Source organism: Littorina saxatilis, linkage group LG10 (genome assembly GCF_037325665.1).
Source record: "Littorina saxatilis isolate snail1 linkage group LG10, US_GU_Lsax_2.0, whole genome shotgun sequence".
In the NCBI taxonomy this organism is placed as follows: Eukaryota; Metazoa; Mollusca; class Gastropoda; order Littorinimorpha; family Littorinidae; genus Littorina; species Littorina saxatilis.
In genome coordinates this window covers 16638822-16661321 of record NC_090254.1, presented here as the reverse complement: position 1 = coordinate 16661321, position 22500 = coordinate 16638822, and the positions used below count along the sequence as shown (strand labels likewise).

General features: G+C 41.6%; 1 protein-coding gene and 1 long non-coding RNA gene across 5 annotated transcripts in view; one reads left to right on the top strand and one right to left on the bottom strand.

Annotated features, from left to right (window-relative positions):
• Positions 1-22500, bottom strand: part of LOC138978277 (voltage-gated potassium channel subunit beta-2-like) — a 179920-nt gene that overhangs the window by 117350 nt on the left and 40070 nt on the right. The window lies entirely within an intron of this gene.
• LOC138978276 (uncharacterized) lies at positions 13420-22249 on the top strand. 3 transcript variants are annotated; one of them, XR_011459632.1, is made up of 5 exons: positions 13420-13551; positions 15694-15762; positions 16821-16915; positions 19288-19458; positions 20987-22249. It is a non-coding gene; the product is annotated as an uncharacterized lncRNA (long non-coding RNA). The 3 variants fall into 3 exon arrangements; XR_011459631.1 differs by having other exon boundaries at positions 13504-13655; XR_011459633.1 differs by having other exon boundaries at positions 13539-13555.

Genomic DNA, 22500 nt, shown 5'->3' with positions numbered 1-22500 from the left:
CGTATAGTAAATTTATTTCAAAACAAAGATGCAAAAGTTCTGTTGTGACCCCCTTACATCCGACCCCCACCATAACCCAAAGGAAAACTGATCAGAAAAAGTGTATTGGAGACAGTGACAAAAGGTCAGGTGTCATGTCTACTGTCCCGAATGACACACGATTGCTGACATTTCACCATTGCCAAAAGAATAAACAAATAAGAAATAGGTAGAAAATGAATGTGAACACTGACTTTGATTGTTGATCAGTATTTTCTATACCACTAACAAATAATCTACTTACACATAGCTGTTTGGCAAATGTATGTTGCATGGGACACACTGACATGAAAGTGGAAGATGTTTTTCCCTCTAGAGAAACTACATATCAAGTTACACTTTTTGTGCTCTTCCATTCCAGTTGGCAATCAATTGTTAACGCATGTTATTAAAAAAAATAGAACGAAAACAGATTAGATAGAATACAAAATGTACTGGTGATGTCATTTGGGACATACTGACATGAAAACGTCACTTTTTGTCAAAGTTGTCTCATTTACCAATCCCCCCCAAAACCAACATTCAAATCAAATCAAAACATGAGATCTGAGTGGGGACAAACAAAGCGACAGACCGTCAAACAAACAGAGTGAAACCTGTACGCTTCCGAATATACCGGGGTGTAACAAGAAATCAAAACTAAAACAAAACAATACAAAACCCGAGGCAAAACAAGTTTTTGTTTGTTTGTTTGTTTGCTTAACGCCCAGCCGACCACGAAGGGCCATATCAGGGCGGTGCTGCTTTGACATTTAACGTGCGCCACACACAAGACAGAAGTCGCAGCACAGGCTTCGTGTCTCACCCAGTCACATTATTCTGACACCGGACCAACCAGTCCTAGCACTAACCCCATAATGCCAGACGCCAGGCGGAGCAGCCACTAGATTGCCAATTTTAAAGTCTTAGGTATGACCCGGCCGGGGTTCGAACCCACGACCTCCTGATCACGGGGCGGACGCCTTACCACTAGGCCAACCGTGCCGTGGCAAAACAAGTTAAAAGGCTAATCAAAACACACAACCCAAAACAGCAGACATAGCAAAGATCAACACAATTGTGCACAAAACACAAAATCCTCTCTCAAAAAAAGAATTCGTTGCCCAATTTGTCTCTCTGCAAGAATCGCGCTGAAAAAGCGATGACCTTGACAATAAAGAGTCCGACGTCGGCGAGCGTTATTTCACGAGATCACCCACGAGTTTATGTGCGCAGGGTCTGGGGCGACCAGTCATCAAGCCAGTTCCGGGAAGGATGATTAATACACTATAAAAGCTTCGGACTTCCTCTACACAGGATAATACTGGTGGTTGTGGTAGCAGTAATGTCAAAGGTAGCGATAATGCTGTTGGTGGTGGTAGTGGAGTTAGTGGTGGAGGTATAACCGCATAGGAGAAGTAGTGGTATTACTAGCAGTTTCAGAATAGACGATTTTTGGAAGTAACAACTCCGTCGGGTTTGTGTGGGTTATGGAAGAGTGACCTTTTCTTGCCGACCTCTGCCAAACATTGGGAGGCCAATCAGTAGCGAAAACAAGTGAACGGAAGCACGTGTTTCCGACACTCCACCCACTCGCTAGTGAGTGTCCCCTCCCATGTTTGGCAGAGGTCCCTCCACCCACTCGCTAGTGAGTGTCCCCTCCCATGTTTGGCAGAGGTCCCTCCACCCACTCGCTAGTGAGTGTCCCCTCCCGTGTTTGGCAGAGGTCCCTCCACCCACTCGCTAGTGAATGTCCCCTCCCATGTTTGGCAGAGGTCCCTCCACCCACTCGCTAGTCAGTGTCCCCCTCCCATGTTTGGCAGGGGTCCCTCCACCCACTCGCTAGTGAGTGTCCCCCTCCCATGTTTGGCAGAGGTCCCTCCACCCACTCGCTAGTGAATGTCCCCTCCCATGTTTGGCAGAGGTCCCTCCACCCACTCGCTAGTGAATGTCCCCTCTCATGTTTGGCAGAGGTCCCTCCACCCACTCGCTAGTGAATGTCCCCTCCCATGTTTGGCAGAGGTCCCTCTACCCACTCGCTAGTGAGTGTCGCCTCCCATGTTTGGCAGAGGTCCCTCCACCCACTCGCTAGTGAGTGTCCCCTCCCATGTTTGGCAGAGGTCCCTCCACCCACTCGCTAGTGAGCGTCCCCTCCCATGTTAGGCAGAGGTCCCTCCACCCACTCGCTAGTGAGTGTCCCCTCCCATGTTTGGCAGAGGTCCCTCCACCCACTCGCTAGTGAGTGTCCCCTCCCATGTTTGGCAGAGGTCCCTCCACCACAACACATACAAACCCGACGGAGTTATTGCCGGAATTACAGATCGTGATGGCACTGTCCAAGGCAGAAACGAAGAAGTTTTGAATTAGAAAAGAGAGCATGCTAGCATTCAGAAGAGGCTTTTGAAGAAGACAGACAGAGAGAGAGACCGATAGATATAAACAGTCAGATAGAGGCAGACACAGTTATGGACAGAGAGACAGAGACAATGACAGAAAGACAAAGACAAGGACAGACAAAGGACATCCTTAACCCCACCCCTCCCCACCCCCCTCCCGTTCTCCTACTCTCGTTCTTTCTCGTTCTTTCTCTCTCTCTCTCTCTCTCGCTCTCTCTCTCTCTCTCTCTCTCTCTCTCTCTCTTTCTCTATCTCTCTTTCTTTTTCCTCCCCCCTTGACATATTATCAGCTATCTCTCTCCCTTTCTCACTCCATGATATTCCCCCTCTCCCGGTCTCTCAGTCTCGCACTCCACACACGATGCACTCTACAAGAATCCCTCCCAAAAATCCGCTCTTCTTGTCTCCAGACACCAACGCTAAATCTGTGACAAGACAAGACACGGAGAGCCAGACTGACAATCACACTGATCGAATTTAGACCACTTAGCATCAGGGCAGCGTGACCAGTTTGGAAGAGTCCATTTCAGAGAGGAGGTTGGAGAGGAGCGAAGAGAGCAGGACGGTTAAATGTTGCCTGCAATCATGACAGGTAAACGGAGGGAGGGAGGGGAGAGATAGGGGAGGGGGCGGAGAAATAGGGGAGAGTTAGAGAGACTGAGAGAGAAAGGAGCTGAGAGAGAACGAGCGAGAGAGAGAGAGAGAGAGAGAGAGAGAGAGAGAAAATAGAAAGATAGAGAGGAAATTAGAGAGAAAGAGAGAGGGGCTAGGAAAGTAAGGGAGAGAGAGCACACGAACTGACAGAGACAGACACAGACAGAGACAGACAGAGACGGACAGAGACACAGACAGAGACAGACAGAGACAGACACAGACAGACAGAGACCACTCCCTAGTGCTCGAATCGATGATGGCAGGTTACCAAAAGCTGATCTACAAGCGCCGGCATATGCGCTGTCGTTTCTCTGTTCAAGTCTGACATTGGTCGACGTCGTGCAACAAAGAAAACCTTTAGCATTTCTTTCTTCGTGATGCGCTACATAGCATGTTTGTGAGCTCCGGTATATTATATAAATGCCATCGCTAATTTAACATTTTTCAGTGAGAGAACGAGTAGCATAGAATCACGCAAGGTGATCAGAGTGTATATATAGGTCAGAGGATGTTTGGACCGTGTTTTTATTTTAACGTCCCGTTCACCGATATGGCTGGGACCGATTTTATTGTGTTTCCTTTCTCAGTCCACACAGCAGTCTCCGTGAAATAAAGGTTCTCAGAAGTTCATGTCTTCTCGCACTTTTTATATTTAGTCAAGTTTTGACTAAATATTTTAACATCGAGGGGGAATCGAAACGAGGGTCGTGGTGTATGTGTGTCTGTCTGTCTGTCTGTGCGTGTGTGTGTGTGTGTGTGTGTGTGTGTGTGTGTGTGTGTGTGTGTGTAGAGCGATTCAGACTAAACTACTGGACCGATCTTTATGAAATTTGACATGAGAGTTCCTGGGTATGAAATCCCCGAATGTTTTTTTCATTTTTTTTATAAATGTCTTTGATGACGTCATATCCGGCTTTTCGTGAAAGTTGAGGCGGCACTGTCACGCCCTCATTTTTTAAACCAAATTGGTTGAAATTTTGGTCAAGTAATCTTCGACAAAGCCCGGACTTCGGTATTGCATTTCAGCTTGGTGGCTTAAAAATTAATTAATGACTTTGGTCATTAAAAATCTGAAAATTGTAAAAAAAAATAAAAATTTATAAAACGATCCAAATTTACGTTTATCTTATTCTCCATCATTTGCTGATTCCAAAAACATATAAATATGTTATATTCGGATTAAAAACAAGCTCTGAAAATTAAATATATAAAAATTATTATCAAAATTAAATTGTCGAAATCAATTTAAAAACACTTTCATCTTATTCCTTATCGGTTCCTGATTCCAAAAACATATAGATATGATATGTTTGGATTAAAAACACGCTCAGAAAGTTAAAACAAAGAGAGGTACAGAAAAGCGTGCTATCCTTCTTAGCGCAACTACTACCCTGCTCTTCTTGTCAATTTCACTGCCTTTGGCTTCCATGAGCGGTGGACTGACGATGCTACGAGTATACGGTCTTGCTGAAAAATGGCAGCTACTTGACTAAATATTGTATTTTCGCCTTACGCGACTTGTTTTTATTTTATTTTTTTAATTTTGGCTTAGTTGCATGCAGGCCGCTTCAAACATTATTTTTTGCCCTTTTTTTTGGGGGGGGGGGGGGCGGTGAGCATTCTTCTTCATATGTAATTTCTTTTTCTTACTCAAATTCCTATATTTTCAATTACATAATAAATAAACAAATATATTAAATATCAATTATAACCTTATTTAAATAAACAAAAAAATTTATACTCCCATTCTGTTAATACCGCCAAATCCGACTTGTTACCATATTTAAATTTTCCAATGGTCATTTTCGTAATCAAAATACAATAATTCACAAAATAAATATAATAAGCTTTTAAATCTTCCATAAAATAACCAAATATAACATCGTTTTTCATTCAAGACTAGGTTGACATCAATTTTCGTATAAACAAAGTCTTTACACACCTTCCAACCCTTAATGACCTCTTGGCAATAAAGAAAAATAAATGTTCAAGGGTGTCCAATTCTGTACAAAACTCACACCTATTCGATGTTCGTAATCCCATCTTATCTAATAAAATATGTGTTGTGTAAATTCTATGCAATAATATCTTCTCGCACTTGTTACTTCAAATCTAATTTAAAATCTTGATCCCCTTAAAAAACAAATCGTGTTCCAGGGGGACATCTCGGACTAAACCCTTCAGAGTTTTATACACTGTAGTGTTTGACACGAAGTTCTTTCACGTCCACACACTCGATGGGGACTTGTGCAATGGTCCAAGGTTCAGTACAGCAAAGCGGATCTTTACCCATGCCGTTGGAGTTGAATTCAAATTCAAATATTGAGCCATCATGGCTACTGGATAAGCTAGTGCATGCTGCTTGGGTCAGTTATTTGTGTTCGAAGATTCATCAATATTTGAAGTGTTAGAGCATATTTCAAACATAGTACGATCATTACATTATCGTACTACTCACACTATTAAGTTACTGTTTTGCCCTAGCATATACCGTACTTTCCGGGTCATAAGGCGCGACTTTTTTCCTCGAGTTTGACCCCTGCGTCTTGTATAACGAAGCGCCTAATCCGTGTATGAAATACGAAAAAAATCAAAGAGACCGCCCGAGTACCAGTCAAACAACTTGTGATAATGCATGTTTCAGCTACTAGGTACTACCCTGGCCAAGTTTCCTCTCAAGACATCAAAGAGACCGCCCCATAGGTTAAACTCGGTCACTGACCCCGGTGCAGGAAGTGTTTTCTCTCTCAGATCTATGACAGGGGAACCACCTCTCAAAGCAAAAACTGGGTCATTGACCCCTGGGAAGAAGGTCAGTGTCTAAACAAGGCAACCCAGCTATCACAATGGACCTGCCTTTGATCTCGCCGCACACACAGAGCACACATATTTCCACTCTGTATTCTTCCTTTGGTGTGCGGCTTATTTTCATTCTTCGACCGTTTGTTACCGGTATACTTTTTTTAATTTTGGTGCGCCCTATCGGCCCCCTGCGCCCAATGGGTGACTGGATTACAATTTTGTTTAAAAAGAGGGGGGTGCGCCTTATGCGCTGTAGCGCCTTGTAACCCGGAAAGTACGGTAACCACGTTATGTCCCAAATATACACTAGTTCTGGGGACAGAAAAACCAAGTTAGCATAGCTGTTTCGTAATTCTTAATCATTGCCAGTTTTGATTCGTTTTGTAATTTGTTTCTGATAATCACAAATCGTGAGCTAAAGCGCCACATTTTGTAACTTAAGTTTGTTTGTTTTTTAGCTGAGACAGAAACAGATTTGAATGTAGACCCTTGCAGTGCGACCATAACAAAATGACATTACGCCTGCTGTCTGCATCTAATGATTGACACACAAACTGACTCAAACCAGCTTTGTTCTGCAACGCCGCTAGTTCAGGACCGTAAACGTGCAATTATAAAAAATAAAAAAAATAAAAATAATGCTACAGCGTCTCCGATTACAGGCAATAAGGCTAATGTTAAGTTAATGTCATTCTAGCCTTCAGTTCAAAGCCGCAGCAGCATAATTCTAAAGGAGAAAAGGAGGCGGTTAACCATTTTGACACACTTCGAGCGACCACAAAAAGTTATGGCAGACTCTATAACACCGGCTGGCTTCGTGTAATAGGACAAAAGCTGGCTCCAGACATCAATACATTTTGTAGGGCGTCCACAGAAAGATCAGGAAGTCTCTGAGTTATTTTTGTTATAGGCAGGAACAGCAGCAGCAGCAGCAGTCGGCAGAGTATCACATTTCCACAGGCCCGGCGCGACAACATATAACAAGTCGCGTAAGGCGAAATTACAACATTTAGTCAAGCTGTCGAACTAACAGAATGAAACTGAACTCACTGCATTTTTACAGCAAGAGCGTATACTCGTAGCATCGTCAGTCCACCGCTCGATGCAGTGAAATTGACAAGAAGAGCGGGGTAGTAGTTGCGCTGAGAAGGATAGCACGCTTTTCTTTATCTCTATTCTTTTTACATTTAGTCAAGTTTTGACTAAATGTTTTAACATAGAGGGGGGAATCGAGACGAGGGTCGTGGTGTATGTGCGTGTGTGTGTGTGTGTGTGTGTGTGTCTGTCTGTCTGTGTGTGTGTGTGTGTGTAGAGCGATTCAGACTAAGCTACTGGGCCGATCTTTATGAAATTTGACATGAGAGTTCCTGGGTATAATATCCTCAGAAGTTTTTTCATTTTTTTGATAAATGTCTTTGATGACGTCATATCCGGCTTTTCGTGAAAGTTGAGGCGGCACTGTCACGCCCTCATTTTTCAACCAAATTGGTTGAAATTTTGGTCAAGTAATCTTCGATAAAGCCCGGACTTCGGTATTGCATTTCAGCTTGGTGGCTTAAAAATTAATTAATGACTTTGGTCATTAAAAATCTGAAAATTGTAAAAAAATTATTTGTTTTATAAAACGATCCCAATTTACGTTCATCTTATTTTCCATCATTTGCTAATTCCACAAACATATAAATATGTTATATTTGGATTAACAACAAGCTCTGAAAATTATATATATAAAAATCATTATCAAAAAAAATTTTCGAAATCAATTTAAAAACACTTTCATCTTATTCCTTGTCGGTTCCTGATTCCAAAAACATATAGATATGATATGTTTGGATTAAAAACACGCTCAGAAAGTTAAAACGAAGAGAGGTACAGAAAAGCGTGCTATCCTTCTCAGCGCAACGAATACCCCGCTCTTCTTGTCAATTCCACTGGCACTGCCTTTGCCACGGGCGGTGGAGTGACGATGCTACGAGTATACGGTCTTGCTGCGTTGCGTTGCGTTCAGTTTCATTCTGTGAGTTCGACAGCTACTTGACTAAATGTTGTATTTTCGCCTTACGCGACTTGTTTAACTTTCTGATCGTGTTTTTAATCCAAACATATCACATCTATATGTTTTTGGAATCAGGAACCCACAAGGATTAAGATGAAATTGTTTTTAAATCGATTTCGGAAATTTTATTTTAATAATACTTTTTATATTTTTGATTTTCAGAGCTTGTTTTTATCCGAATATAACATATTTATATGTTTTTGGAATCAGAAAATGATGAAGAATGAGATACACGTAAATTTGGATCGTTTTAAAAACTGTTTTTTTTTTTACAATTTTCAGATTTTTAATGACCAAAGTCATTAATTAAATTTTAAGCCACCAAGCTGAAATGCAATACAGAAGTCCGGCCTTTGTCGAAGATTGCTGGGCCAAAATTTCAATCAATTTGATTGAAAAATGAGGGTGTGACAGTGCCGCCTTAACTTTTACAAAAAGCCGGGTATGACGTCATCAAAGGTATTTATCGAAAAAAAGAAAAAAATATCCGGGGATATCATTCCCAGGAACTCTCATGTCAAATTTCATAAAGATCGGTCCAGTAGTTTGGTCTGAATTGCTCTACACACACACACACACACACACACACACACACACACACACACACACACACACACACACACACATACACCACAACCCTCGTCTCGATTCCCCCCTCTACGTTAAAACATTTAGTCAAAACTTGACTAAATGTAAAAAGCAACTACAGCCAGAGTCGCTAGATTGATATGAGTAAATTCGTCAATGGGAAACGGAGACAGTACCTGCTTCCGCTTTAGCATAACACGTGGAGCTGAACCTCGTACTGCGAGCAATCACAGCAAAACACAAATTGGTCAGATTTTACTGTAAGAGAATGATCATATAAAATTATATTTCCTACCAATTCGTCAGACTTATTATTCAAGTCACTTTTGACCTTGAATAGAAAACCTTGAATTCATGGAAGAGTCGTATTCTCATGATGCAGCAAAGTTCTTCGCACAATTCCTCATAGTATGGAAGTTATTGAACGGAAAAGTTATCACGAACAAAGGGCACACAGGCGGCGGCTGAGGGACGAAAGATGATCAAAGGAAAAACAAGTCGCGTAAGGCGAAAATACAACATTTAGTCAAGTAGCTGTCGAACTCACAGAATGAAACTGAACGCAATGCCATTTTTCAGCAAGACCGACTCGTAGCATCGTCAGTCCACCGCTCATGGCAAAGGCAGTGAAATAGACCAGAAGAGCGGGGTAGTAGTTGCGCTAAGAAGGATAGCAATCTTTTCTGTACCTCTCTTTGTTTTAACTTTCTGAGCGTGTTTTTAATCCAAACATATCATATCTATCGGATATGACGTCATCAAAGACATTTATCAAAAAAATGAAAAAAAGGTTCGGGGATTTCATACCCAGGAACTCTCATGTCAAAATTCATAAAGATCGGTCCAGTAGTTTAGTCTGAATCGCTCTACACACACACACACACACACACACACACACAGACACACGCACATACACCACGACCCTCGTCTCGATTCCCCCCTCTACGTTAAAACATTTAGTCAAAACTTGACTAAATGTAAAAAGTGAACAATAATTTGTAATATCAAACCAAAAATTTAAGCCAATGTGCTAGGCAAAAAAAGGAAACTAATGTGCTTGGCAAAAAAGGTATATTATATGACTCTCTTAGTTGCAACAGCATTGCGAACATTTTTCATGTGCGTGTTTTGCCATCACAAAATGCATTGGGAGTAATCAGCTTATTGTTTGCGCTCTTGCTGAACCAGAACAAAAACTATACATGAACATTAATTGTCAAAATCACAAAACTGATACTATACTAAACTTGTTTGGTGGCTATCATCATGTAATAGGGTGTTGCCCTGGACAACACACACACACACACACAAACACACACACACGCACACACACACAAACACACACACACACACACACACACACACACACACTCTCTCTCTCTTCCTCTAACCCACGCCCCTAGCCCCCCCCCCCCCACACACACACACACACACACACACACCTCTAGATACTTTCCAGAATCTGTATCAAAAAATCTATAATGGCAGCAAACCATAAACGCGACCACAAAAGCCTTATCAACAGCCAGTGACATGAGCTGCAATATGCAGCTTGCAGCTTAGCCCGGGTCGATGGTTTGGCCAGACAGAAAAGTTTCTGAGATCAATAACAATAAAAAAATAATAATAATAACATGGGGCGCGTGGAAAAGTTTTCTGTCTGCGATTGATCCGTGACATTTAGCAGTGCATGTCAAATGCCCGAGTCATCGATTAAAGGAGATATTTGTGTGCACATGTAGATGGGTTATTATCCAGAGCCGTGTACCATTTTGTGAGGCCAAAAAGAAAAATATGTCTGTTTCCGGTAACATCGCCGAAAAAAAATAGGGTCGGTCGGTCGTTTTTTAAATTTTTTTAATTTTTATTTTTTACCTTTTTCTTACGTTTTGTTAACGTCTCTTTACGTGTTTTTTTTATTTTTTTTAACGCTTCCTTAGTTTACTTACAATTATTTAGCACATGTTTTTGACCTAGATATATTGAAACTTCACTTTTTTTCTTTTTTTGTGTGTGCGAAAAGCGAAAAAAACCTTTAGGGTCGGCGCTTAAAAATAGGGTCGGTTGGGTTACCGGAAAGAGACATATTTTTCTTTTTGGCCTGACAAGCATTTCCAGTCCTTTAACACTTTCTACCCCACCTATGTTGACCAAGTATTTTTTTTAGCCGAGACCAGCTGTGCTGCAGCAGGTCACTCAGAATTGTAGTAACTGTGTAGGGACACGATGGAATGCAGGCGTTAGATCGACGTTACAGGAAGTGACTGAAGCTAACAGTCCGAGCGGATATATCCGTACCTGGTCAGATAGAGCCATTTGAGTTGGTGCGGATATATCCGTACCTGGGAGACAATGAGTTAAATGATTATAACGTAAATTAAATGGCAACTACAATGTATATGCTCTTCACTTTTTTTATATATATAATACCCCAGTTTGATAATTATACAGACATTCCACACACAAAGCATCGTGTATATATGTTCGTCTTCTGTTTTATTAATTGTTAGTGTTCAAATCCATGTCACAACCTTTGGTTTTGATGTTACAAAGTTGACGTACTTTAAAACCCTTCTACTTTATTCAACGTAGACAAAAGTATTTTTGATTCTTTATGTGCAGACCACGGATATATATATATATGGAACCAGTTCTTTTTAATGACATCAATTTGTAGGCTATGGTTTAAATGCCTCAGTTAAGTAAAGAAACGTCAACTTCGTAACATGGTTTCCACTGGTACACAGCCCGAGAATAACCCCGATATCGAAGCACAAGCCGCGTGTAAGCCTGCTTAATGCGCACATGAGACAGCCAGGCCAAAGCGTAGTCATGCAGAGAGACGTAGTATGCAGTAACAGATGCATGAGAGTAAACCGTTCGGCATGAGGGCTACAGAAATTCAAAATGTCCGGAAAATACGCATAGGAACCTGTCAAGCATAATTATGAACAATAGCCACAAATTGTCATTCATGCACAATAACCACACAAATCCAAGACTACGCAACGGGTGCAAAAAGTCAAGAATACACATGAAAGCCACGGAAATTCAAGAATGTGCGTGGTTGTTGCAAAAACAAAATTCAACAATGCGGATTGGTCACAAACAAGAAGAAAAAGAAGAAGAAGAAGAAGAAGAAGAAGAAGAAAACGGAATAGAAATCGTGGCACGAGCGAACTTCTTTACATGCAGAGCAGAAGCAGAAACGGAGGGTAGGGAGGGAAAAAGGATTGATCAAATAGAAAATCGATTGTGGGAACACACAGCTAAATTCAGTGGGGATGCCGAGGATGCACGCTCGCGCGTGCAGACGCCGTGAAATGGAGGGAGAGGAGGGTGGTGGCGGGTGTTGGGAAGTGCAAACAAACAGGACCGGAAGTCAGACACAACCCTCCACGCTCCCTCCACCCTCCACCTCACCCAGCCCCTACCCCTCTACCCGTTTCACTCCTCTCTCGATCACCTCTTCATCCTCCTTCATCCAACGGTCTTTACAAAGCACATCGTGGACTTCCAAGCATCATTTGCAAGAACAAAGGAAGTGGAGACGATTTAGTAAAGACGACTGGGGACAGGGGTGGGGTAAAGGAGAACACCACGAAAAAGAGTAGAATGCAACACCCCCCCCACACACACACACACACACACCCTCATTCTGTGCCCTCCTTTTCATCCTCATCATGCTCATTCCCAAAGCTGCCTCCCACCTACATCCCCATAAGACCCCGTCCCCCTCCCCCCACGTCGTACTGACACCCTGCTATCAGTACTCAGTCCCTTCAACAACAAAAATCCATTGCGGACATCCAACCGCCAATTGCAAGAGGAAAAGGAAATGAAGACAATATATAGTCACGTGTGATCAGCTGCAAAAATCGAAGATGCGGAGGTAACGTTACCAGAGAACGGCACGGTTGGCCTAGTGGTAAGGCGTCCGCCCCGTGATCGGGAGGTCGTGGGTTCGAACCCCGGCCGGGTCATACCAAAGACTTTAAAATTGGCAACCTAGTGGCTGCTCCGCCTGGCGTCTGGCGTTATGGGGTTAGTGCTAGGACTGGTTGGTCCGGTGTCAGAATAATGTGACTGGGTGAGACATGAAGCCTGTGCTGCGACTTCTGTCTTGTGTGTGGCGCACGTTACATGTCAAAGCAGCACCGCCCTGATATGGCCCTTCGTGGTCGGCTGGGCGTTAAGCAAACAAACAAACAAAAACAAACGTTACCAAAGGTAGCTAAGACAGAGTGTATTGACACCTTCGCTTTTTGAAGACGGCTCACTTTCCCGCTCTGTCTCTGTCTCTCTCTGTTATATCTCTGTTCTCTTTTGATTTGTTGTTGTTGGTGTTTTGTTGCTTTCCATTGTCGATATGCCTTGTAAAGCTAAAGACATTACACCATCAACGTCTCTCTCTCTCTGTCTCTCTCTCTCTCGCTCTCTCTCTTTCTCTCTATCTCTCTTTCTCTCTCTCTCCACCCATTGCACACCGGTTGGACCGTATATAAGGTAACGTCAAATTATGCTTGTGCAACGTATGTGGGAGTATCACTTATACCCTCAGGATATCTCTTATCCTGTTGCGTAGCGTTACAAGCAGAGAACAGTATACCGAAATGGGAAGGGGAAAAAATGGATCGGGAATTTACAGGACGTCCGCTGTGCTCTCAATCTTCAGTAGTTATAAGTCCCTCTTAGTTTATCCGAGTTGAATCTGTCTAGATAATGCCATTTTCTCCACCCCTTCTTTTGTACTTTTTTAATTTTTTTTTTGACTGTGCTTGAAATGAAAGTTATTTGTTAGATCGTTTCTACTTTTTTGTCACTTGAAACATGGCGGACATCGGAGGAATTAGTCACGAGTGGGGCGGTTTCGCCCTGCGAAAAGAAACTTCGTGCCGGTTGTGGATCGACTACAGTACAAGTAGGGTCGGCAGGCCCAAAACACGCAAAATAAACCTAGATTCCTCTTTTGGTTCCTCGCGTTGCGAGTCGTCATGGGTTCGCTCCTCAGCCGATTCAACCCAGCAAGGACTCCAAGTAGGTCAAGGACTGGGAGACGGTGACGGCGACTGGGCAAAATCCCAAAGTAGACTAGATCATTAGATGAAAGGACGTTATACCCATTCCTTAAAATTCCAAAGGTATGTAAATGACTTAGGACATAAATCGGAGGGTTAGATTGCAGTTGATTCGGAGCAATGAATTTACAACGCTAAAGTTCAAAACTTCTACACCATGACCATACAATTTACAAATTACTTTTTTTTTTTCATTCAATTTCAAACTCAAAGATTCCATTTTGTTCTGTCTGTGTTTGAACTGCATTTCGACTCTCAGCATCATGATATTGATAATGACGCAGAGCAATCAACACCTACTGAGCTAAGTTCCTTGTTATGTCTGTTGGCTAGTACAACAGTACAACTTGAACTACAAGTACAAGGGCCATGAGGTTGACATAATTTGGGGTTGGTTAATTTTGTTTGTGATGTTGCCACATAAGGCTTTAGGCCAAAAAAAAAAAATTGTCTGTTTAGGGTAACATGACCAAAAAAAGTAGGGTCGGTAGGTAGGTAATTTTTTTTTTTTTGTTTTTTGTTTTTTTGTGTGTAAATGCTATGTTGGCTGAACATTCACTTCTTATATTTGATGAATACATGTTTCAAAACTAACGTATAAATAAAACAGAGAGAAAGGGAGAGAAAGAAACGCCAAATGTCTCTTTTTAGCATTTTTACCTCTTTTTTTTTTTTTTTTTTTTTGAAATCAAAAAAAAGTTTTTGGGTCGGCGCCAAATCGATAGGGTCGGTCGGGTTACCCTAAACAGACAATTTTTTTTTTTGGCCTTAGCAGTTTTTAGTCCCATGACTCATTGAATGTTTTAAAGATCTACATATAAATGTCTACACACCAATGTCTCATGCACTGAGGAATTCCTGTTATGATGATGTATTGGTAACAATTCTGCAGATTGCTCCAATTGTAATACTCACTAATACTGGTATGATCATAATGACATGTAGTACTCACTACTGCTGACTCAATCAGTCAATGAAATTAAGCCATGAAACTACAGTGTTGCAACTGGATTTGTTACACATATATATTTGTTATGCGGTGTCTGCATGAGGAGAGGTACAACCTCTGTCCCCTCTGTTAAAATAGCAAAATCTAGATCGGCACTTTTCAGGGTGAGTACGGGTAAGGTCATCAAATCTAGTTTTTATGCCACATGTTTGCCAAGATCTGCAGTCTTGGTTGGAGCAAAACAACGTTTGATTTGGAACAAAAAGGACTGGGTGGTCGGGTGGTAACGCACTTGCGCTCAGAAGCGAGAGGTTGCGATTTCGACCCTGGGTCAGGGCGTTAGCAATTTTCTCCCCCCTTTCCTAACCTAGGTGGTGGGTTCAAGTGCTAGTCTTTCGGATGAGAAGAAAAACCGAGGTCCCTTCGTGTACACTACATTGGGGTGTGCACGTTAAAGATCCCATGAATGACAAAAGGGTCTTTCCTGGCAAAATTGTATAGGCAAAGATAAAAATGACCACCCAAAATACCCGTGTGACTTGGAATAATAGGCCGTAAAAAGTAGGATATGCGCCGAAATGGCTGCGATCTGCTGGTCGATGTGAATGCGTGATGTATTGTGTAAAAAAAATTCCATCTTACACGGCATAAATAAATCCCTGCGCCTTGAGTCCGAGTCTGGAGATACGCGCGCGATATAAGACTTCATATAACATCCTGACTGCTTGCTGTGCAGAGGAAGTGTTCTTTTTAAGAAATGCATTCAAATAAAACAAATGGAGAAATGCCCACTGAACAGAAACAGCCAGGCTCCTAATGTGTGGTATGAATCCAAGTTGAGAGAGATCAGCTGAGCTAGGATTTTACATGGAACAAGATCATCCCTCCACTTGCATACATACCAGAAATGAACATACAGTGTGCTTGATGTGGTGATCAAGTGACATTTTGCTATGAATTTGTTTAAGCAACTAGTAGCTTCTTCAGCGTTAATTCATTAAACAATTACTCTTATTCTTAGCACATAGAACACCTTGCTAAGTTAAGTTATGCGTGTGTTTGTTATTGCAATGTAAGACCTCATGACATAGATATTATTATATAACAAAATAACACATGATGAGATTCTAAATATGTTTTGTTTACTTGCAGGTCTCAGTTATTACCAAGCCCTGCCTCATTCTTCCCGCAACAGTGACATGGTGCTGTTATAGAACACAAGTAAGGCTTTTGATCATTTCCAAAATACACTAGCAATAGATTGTGAGTGCAACTGGTAATGAGAATATTTTACCACAAAAGGCTAAAGTACAAATAACAGATTTATGATGTTGGAAAAAGAAGTCCGCCAGAGCAAGTGATTAGTGTACCAGTTAGCTAGGGTGGATATATTATATAATTACAATTTACAGTCAGCATAAAATGTTGAGGCCAGTCTTGAATTGTTCTCGCCCTGTGAATTCACCGGCAAATCAGATGGCATGAAGAAATCAATGGTATATTATGCTCTGCATTGAATGAACCATCTCCAGTCATTCTGAGTGACACACCTCTTTAAAAAAAACATGCCAGTAATTAAATCCAGGCTACATGGGGATGGAAAATGACCCTGGCAATTTCAACCTCTGCTTGTGCCTTTGTGTAGCAGGATTGGATATGGATCTTCAAAGGCCTTAGTTCATTTGTTTGTATCATGTATGACGTTATAAGTTAATACTATTAGTCAATTTCAAATAGCAGAGTTATTTCAGAGCTTTCTAACCTCAAACCCTGTCTGCCCCGTGGAATCTAGTTTGTAATTCAAAAGGGTATTTTGATTTTGACTCAGTTTCTTTCTTGCAAGTTCATTCTTTTCTCGTTCTAGGTACTAAACCACTACTGATGACTGCCTGCATCAGGGTTATAATTTATGAAGAAGTCAAAATGCACATATATAACAGTTTACAATTTAAAGGCACACTTGCCTTGTCACTATAGTGTGGGTCACTGTCTCAGATATTATATGGCTATGCTTTAACATGGAATCCCTCATCTTGGCCACATACCATCTTGCTGTGGTGAGTTAACTCAAAATATGGGATATTTTCACAAACATTCAAGCTGATCTATGTTGGTATGCGTCCAAGTAGAGGGATGATCTTATCCCAAGTAAAAGCCTGACAAGATCTGAGACTGTGATTGTGAAGCAAAATGTTTTACATAGTAAAGTAAGCCTTTAACGAGAAAGTATGTCTATTGCACTGGGTGTTTTATTATTATTATATATATTTTTCTTCCAGGTAGTCTCTCTTTAAACTGACTTTCTACACCATGGTGTCTCTGGCAGTGTTATATTGGCAGAAGACAGTTGGAACTGGATATCCTCATTTAGATGGTAGGCATGTTTTCGGCTTTTGTGTTGCTTTGGTGTATGTGTGTATGGTGTGTGTGTGTCTGTGTTAAAAGGCCATGTCAGACGCACAACACAAAACAGTGTTTCCTTTCAAAACAAACACAAAACAGCGTGTTTCCCATGTGACATCCCCCAAAACGCGTTTGAGAAAACACTGTTTCGTGTTTTTGCATCGTGTTTTGGGTTTTAGAGCATGCTCTAAAATCTAAAAACACGTTTTGGTAGTCAGCCAATGAACGCGGACGATCAACTCAAGTGACTCGGTTTCCGGCACCACGGAGATAGAAAAAAATGGTAGACTCAGATGTGGTACCGATTCAGGGTAGTATCGGACCCATGAATCCTAACTAGAGTCTATGGATCCTGTCACGATTGAAGAGAGGCAATAATATCAGTGGGCGCTGCCAGCCGTGTTGTTTACAAACCCAAACACAGCGCGGTAGCTGAACGGGTCAAGCTGACACTGACCGTATCAGTGGACACTGACCGTATCAGTGGACACTGACCGTATCAGTGGGCACTGCCAGCCGTGTTGTTTACAAACCCAAACACAGCGCGGTAGCTGAACGGGTCAAGCTGACACTGACCGTATCAGTGGACACTGACCGTATCAGTGGACACTGACCGTATCAGTGGGCACTGCCAGCCGTGTTGTTTACAAACTCAAACACAGGGCGATAGCTGGACGGGTCAAGCTGACACTGACCGATATTTCTGTGAAAACACGCACCGCGCTTCATCTGTGTGTTTCGCATGTGACATCCCCTCTTTAAAAACATGTGTTTCCCCGACGTTTTGAGATGGTGTTTTTGTCGAAAACAGGGTTTTGTGTTGTGCGTCTGTCTCCGCCTTTAGACACATACCAGAAATAAACACACTGTTTGCATGCTGTGGTGAAGTGACAGTTTGTGATTTGTTTTTTTAATGAACTAGTACAGGTAGCTTTTACAGCATTTATTCATAACACAATCGCACTTTTTGGGGTATGTGAACAAGTTAAGAGATCAGGGTTCGACACTAGCGGGGGCGGGGGGCGGAACGCCCCAGAGTTTTGTGTTCCGCCCCAAACATTGCCGAAGCTTGGGGCCCACTCCGCCCAAGGATAAATTCCAACAATGACAAACCGAAAATTCTAATGCCAGCAGAGCCAATCACTAAAAATCGCCAGTCAAAGTCGTCACTGAAATTTGCGTTACGATCAATGCCGCAGTCAAGAAAAAACACATTCAAATCGTCGAAGGACAATGTCGTAAGGGAATTAACTTCCAGATTGCGCTCTTTAGCGTGAGAGATAAGTATCGCCTTCAAATGCCAAACGCAAAATGTGGCGACACATCCCTGGTGTAAAAAGACATGGAAATGAAGATGAAGAACAGGGTGGAGAGAAACGAAAAAAGGAGACCGATGCAGCCAAAAGCGCGAAGCGCTGTCGTAATTTCAATGTCAAATGGTTGAAAGAATTTTCCTGGCTTCAGTACGATGAAGAAAAACAGACAATCCATTGCCGCACGTGAATACTGAGAGTGGGCCCCAGATTTTTTTTTTTCGCCCCAGCAATTTCCATCTCTGGGGCCAGTGTGGCCCCAGGCCAAATAAGTTAGTGTCGACCCCTGGAGATCATGTCTTATCCCATTTTAAAGCCCTACCAGATCTGAGACGGTGAGCCAAATTGTTTTCATGAGAAGGAATGTGCCTTTTAGTGAAATCTATGTACTTTACAAAACATATTTTAAGAAATGAAATGTGTTACAAGTAACAGCCATAGGAGTGATAGCCTGTAGGTGGAATAATAATCTTCAATTGCCTAGAAATGATTATCTGGTTAAGAATGACCTCTTCAAGAAAATTAATGCAAAGCATTTTGATGTTTGTGACGATTAGTTACTCTTTATCACGTTTGGTCGCTGATTTTGCTGTCAGTGTCAGTGTTGGGCAGGTGTGCGTCCATGATGTCATTGCTATTGAAAACTAATCTGTACTGTAAAGTAAATGTACCCATACATGGCAGTTGTCTGATCAAACCGGGGGCCAGCCATGACTGGGACTGATGTATCCTCAGGCACTCGACACCAGGTGGGCGTGGGCCAGTGGTTGGGGTGTGATTCCCTGCCTTACACCACCACAAAGTGTTGTATCAGTAGACAAGACTGAGCAGAACTTCTGCCCCCCCCCCCCCCCCACTCCCCTCACCAATTGACCACTCAGTGCCATGTGCCTGTGGCTGTATCATAAACACTTTGTGACAATAGTTGTTACCTCCTTAGAACATATCTTGTGATGCTCCTCAGTGTTTGATGTATGCTAACTTGTGTACTTATGACATAGTGTTCATATGAAAGTTTTATGTGTTGCAGCTCATCCAGATCACAGGTACACAAAGGAGCTGGTTCCAGTGAAAACATAGGCACATGGAACTGCTTATGGACTACTTTAGAAAGTGTGCGGTTACAACCAAGACTCTCCAGTTAGGAAGGTCTGCGGAAGGGTGCTTGTTCTGTTTCCTCGGACAGGCTTTTCAAGACTAGGTAGGTTAAACCACATGATTGGGCTTTAATTATGAATGCACTTCAAAGTTCACTTATTTCAGGTAAAAAAAAAACCACAGAGCTCTCTTTCTCTCTCTTTCTATTGGTCTGTTATTCATAGAATGACACTAACAGTGACACAAGTAAAAAATCTGTATCATTGTCTTGACCTCTAGAAATTTGGTAAAGAATAAGATGACTAATAGTATTATTTTGATTATTTTATGGTCATTACTGTGGACTCCCCCACACACACACACCACCCCACCCCTGCCCCTTTTAAGACACCCCAATCTAAGACTCCTTCCTATTAATGACCCTGTTTACGCAGACTTCTTGTTCATAACATCTGTAAATTCACTCCCATTTTAAATTTAAGACTTGCTCCTTTTTAAGACCTGATTTTGCTTATTTTGGATTTCGAAAAAGAGAACAACAAATCCCCACTCTCTAGCCAGGCACATGATTTTTGTATGAACCAAGTTGAGGGATGGCATTTGTATAGGCCTGACCAGATCTGAGATGTTGAATCTATTGCTTACAAAGAAAGCATTGTGTCATTAAAGGCACACTACTTCTCTTCGCCGTCTCAGTTCAGGCCAGGCTTTAACATAGGATAAGCTCATCCCTCAACTTGGTCACATATGAACAATCAACACACTGACTTCTTGCTGTAGTGATCGAGTCAGATTTGCCAAGGCGTGTACATGAAATAAGATCATAATTCTAAATGCTGAAGTAACATTCTGTTTCCTATGAAGCTAGGCTTGATTTTTGGTATGAATCCAAGTTAAGGGATAGCATGTGTAAAAGCAGAATTGTTTACAGAGGCAGCTTTGTGTTATTAAAGGCATCTCAGATCACCTGCCAGGCTTTTTTTTATTTATTTTTTTTTGTACATGGGGTAAGACTATCCCTCCACTCCGGCACATACCAGCAATAAACACAGTGGTTACTTGTGATGAAATAGTGGCAAGACAGATGATTTAAGCATCACATAACCTTCCTAAGTGAAGTCAAGTCGTGTGTGTGTGAGCATAGAATGTTGAGGACAGCCTTGAAATTTTCTGACTGTGTGAATTCAACAGAACTGCTGTAAATCTGGCGCAGTATAGTTTTTATTGTATGAAACTTCATTTCCAGTCAGGTGCTATGAAGAAATCATATCAGGTTATGCTTTGCAGTGAACCACCACCAGTATTTATTTATTTATTAAGGAGATTTCTATAGCGCATAACTAAAAGCACTATTTCTGAGTAACACGTCATCTTAATTAAAGCATGCCAGTATCGCCAGGCTCCTTTTGGGTGGTAAATGTGGATCTTCAAAAGCCTAAGTTAAAAAAACAAGATGTAAAAGTACATTTTGAATAGTAGGTTTTTTCAGAGGGCAGATATCACAAGATATGATTGTTCAACTGCATGTATGCCTCATTACTAAAACAAAAATTAAGTGGTATTTTACTCTTCTTTCTGGTAAAACATATACACCATCAATATATTATGATAATGATCTTGCTTGTTTACAGATGGACAACAGCTGCTGCCAGGACTAGGTTACGCATAAAGAAAACAGTCAACACTTGGCTGGTGCTGGAGCTTCTTTGATGTCTATATCAACAACAAAAAGACAGACAGATACCAGCTCATTCAAGACCATATCCCCATTTTACTCACACAGAACAGAGAGCCATCTTCCGCCTTCGCACAGGACACTGCTGTCTGAAGGTACACCTCAAAAGGATAGGTTTTGCACCTACAGCGGACTGTGGCTAGGGTAGGAAGAACAGACTCTGCAACACGTTCTGAGAGGGTGGCCTTTCCTTGCCACCCCTGTGCAACAAGACTTGGCCAGAGAGCACACATCCAAATGCAAACACTGAACACTGAAGAGGAAGAAGAAGAAGGTGCCCACACAGAAGGGCATGAATCTACTTTAAGGGCAGAAAGGTTTACAGCAGTTTATAGACTTGTAGCAGATAACATGATTGTTGAGACAAAATTACCTTAAAGGGAGGAAAACGAACAAGCTAAATAGGCTGTACAGTACTTCACTTGAACAATTTATAAGGTTCCCTGTAATGTATTAAGTATCAAGAACATTTACAGATCACAAGACATTGTGTTTTCTTTTGTTTGCAATACAAATTTTTCACAATAAAAAGATATGCACTTGGCAAGATCCTTAAAATGTAAAACTAGTACGTGTGACAATTTTGAATTGTTCAGAGATGGTTTTGCTTCAGTGGTAAATGTTTTAGCTTTGTTATAAGATTCTGTTACTGAAGCATACTTTAAAACCTTGACCTTCCAAGTCTTGAACAACATACCCTAACTGTGTTAGCACCCTGGGCTGCGATCATTGTGTTGAGCTACTTAACAGAGGACTCCTTGGTTTTATTACATATACTTTGGTTAACTTTAATTATTTGATAAATAATTCTAATACAGGACAACTCCCCCATCAAATGTAGAAATGTCGTCTGCATTTTTATTTTGTATACTGCATATTTTAAAAGGCTATTTTTGTGCACAGAACATGCATCTGCAGGGAGGTTTAGAGGGTGAAGTTAGGATCTATTATGGGGCATGCAGCACCACACCCATTTTGTGTGTGTGTATTTTGTGTTGACACATAAGACACTGTCATTCCAGCAGAAACCTGTGATGATGCACATTTTATTGCAGTAACCAGCTGAAATTGTATGTACGTTGTTATGAAATTGACAAATGATCCCTGCTTTGCAATCCTGGGTTAATGATATTGCCAAAATTAAAACGTGGAGGAAAAAGTGAGTGTAAACCTATTCTTGTGGTGGTGGTGGTGGTGGTGGTGGTGGTGGTGGTGGTGGTGGTGGTGGTGGTGTGTGTGTGTGAGTGTGTGTTTGAGTGTGTGTTAAACAAACAACAACGACAAACAACACCAAACCTAAATCAAACAAGCACAACAAAAACAAATTACACAAAAACTGGCAAAAATCAGAATATCAACTGAGGAGAAAAAAACAGTGGTTGAATGCAATACTTATTATAACTTAAAAAG